Below are 2175 nucleotides of genomic sequence, written 5' to 3'. Positions count from 1 at the left end.
CTCAGATCTCCTCACATCTGTTGACTCCTCCTCGTTATGCCCAGTTATTGTTCCAGCTTCCTCTGGTATGTCTGCAGTTTCCTTTGACAGTTCTCCACTTTTTGCCATCCTTCCTTCACTTTCATCTAGTTCTTCCTTCCCAATCTTCCACGATTTTAGTTGTGAGACGTGAGCTGTAGTTGCAAAATATTGTCTGCTATCCTCTGCAAGCTGCGATACTCGGTAGGTATCATTGGACAAAACCTCTGTTACTACCAAAGGCCCACGATAACGCTCTTGCAGCTTAGTGGATTCGCCTGTTGACACCGGCACCCTGGTCATGACCACCATCTCACCAGGGTTAGGTTAGGCAGGTCCGCCAGGGTAGCATAATTCTGGACAAAACGTCTGAAAAATCCAGTGACGCCAAGAAATCTGCGCACACCGTGGACATCTTTTGGGACCAGGAACTTTTCGATGGCTTGACTTTTCATTGTCCCTGGACTGATCTGACCTCTACCTATAACAAATCCTAAAAACTCAATGCTTTTTGCCCCAAATAAACACTTATATGGCTTTAGTGTAAGATTTGCGATTCTCAATTTGTCTAGGACCATTCTTAACTTCACCAGCATATCCAGCCAGTCTTCAGCATCTACCACCCAGTCGTACAAATAGTTTTTAACAATTTTGTCCTTGAGACTGCCCAGGACCTTCCTCATCAGCCGTGTGAACTCTCCGGGGGCTCCCGCCAACCCGAAAGGCATTCTTGTAAATGGGCCAGTGTCATCAGGCGTGATGAAAGCCGTCTTTTCTTGAGCAGCTTCAGACAGGGGCACTTGCAGATAACCGCTCGCCAGGTCCAACTGCGTAGAATAACGTCCTGCCCTCAGCGACTCAACTTGTTCCTGCAGGTCAGGTAATGGAAAATTGTGTCTTATTATCTGCTTGTTTAGTTTCCTGTAATCCACACATAATCTGTTTTTATCACCTTGCTTCACTAGGATCACTGGACTAGCATAAGGCGAGTCAGTCTCCACCACCACACCATGTCGTTTCCATTCTCCGATTATTTCAGCTATAGTTTCTCGATCGGCAGCTGTGGTCTTGTATGGCCTGCCAGTCACGGATGCTCTTCCTTCAGTCTCGTTAATATCCATCATCGTCATTGTCGTGCAACCCAACTCCTCGATCCCCAGAGCAAAACAATCGCGATACTCGTTTATCAAAGACAGCAGCTCTGTCTGCTCTTCAATGGATACATCAGTGTTAACATACTTGAAATCTTCGGTCCTTAGATCTCTACGTCTATGTCCTGGTACTGCTGTCAGCACTTGTAGTATGTCCAATTCATTATCCGTGGTTACGACCGATACATCTCCCAGTCCTATATCATCCTTTGGCTTGCACAGAACGAGCTTTCCCTCTTCTTTCTTGTAAGTAACCTCATCTAGGTCTAACCCAGTTGCGGCCAATAATCATGTCGTATCGTTGTACATTATCAGGTACTACCAATACCTTGACCGGACCAGCCTCGACACTATTTACCGTTATTCGGGTGTTTGCCTTCCCCACAGCACTCACTGACGGCACTGAGACACTGCCTAGTCCGTATAACGTTTTCTAGGTTCTGGTCAACTCCAACTTGCATCGGGATGCCATATTGGATTTCAACAAAGTATAATAGCTTCCAGTGTCCAGTAGCACTGTCATTTCAATACCGTTAACCTTTCCACGCCTAAGGTAGGGGTTTGTTGTTTCTTTCATCATCATCACATTATTGACAGTTGGTCGTGACGTGCAATCCCGCGTAAAATGTCCTTCAGCACCACAAGCAAAACATTTACTATTTTTCTTCATCGTACAGTCTATTGACCAAAGACCAACTTTTCGGCAGACCCAACACTTGCTTTTGTCCGTTTCCGCCATTTCATCTGTGTCAGTACTAGACTTGTCATTCACTTCAGGTTTTGGTGTCTTCGTGACCCACTTTCCCGTCGAACCAGAAGCGTGACTTCCAGACCCTGAGCTACCTTTAGTGCTCACTTTTGCAGTAGGACGACCCTTTTGTTCCTTTTCGTGCTTGATCTCCGTACGTTTTGCGTTCATACGAGTCCAATCAAACAGATCACTCATCAGCCCTTCTTCATCAGCGTGATTCTTACCCAGAACGTACATGGCTAATTCTTTGTGGTA

General features: G+C 45.9%; 1 non-coding gene across 1 annotated transcript; it reads left to right on the top strand.

Annotated features, from left to right (window-relative positions):
- Positions 1-283: 283 nt before the first annotated feature.
- Positions 284-364, top strand: Mir3054 (microRNA mir-3054). Its single transcript, NR_040238.1, has one exon. It is a non-coding gene; the product is annotated as a microRNA mir-3054 (primary transcript).
- Positions 365-2175: the final 1811 nt, after the last annotated feature.

The sequence above is a fragment of the Acyrthosiphon pisum genome, chromosome X (genome assembly GCF_005508785.2).
Source record: "Acyrthosiphon pisum isolate AL4f chromosome X, pea_aphid_22Mar2018_4r6ur, whole genome shotgun sequence".
Classification (NCBI taxonomy): Eukaryota; Metazoa; Arthropoda; class Insecta; order Hemiptera; family Aphididae; genus Acyrthosiphon; species Acyrthosiphon pisum.
Note: the sequence above shows the minus strand (reverse complement) of the source record. Positions and strands in the feature narration are given on the sequence as shown.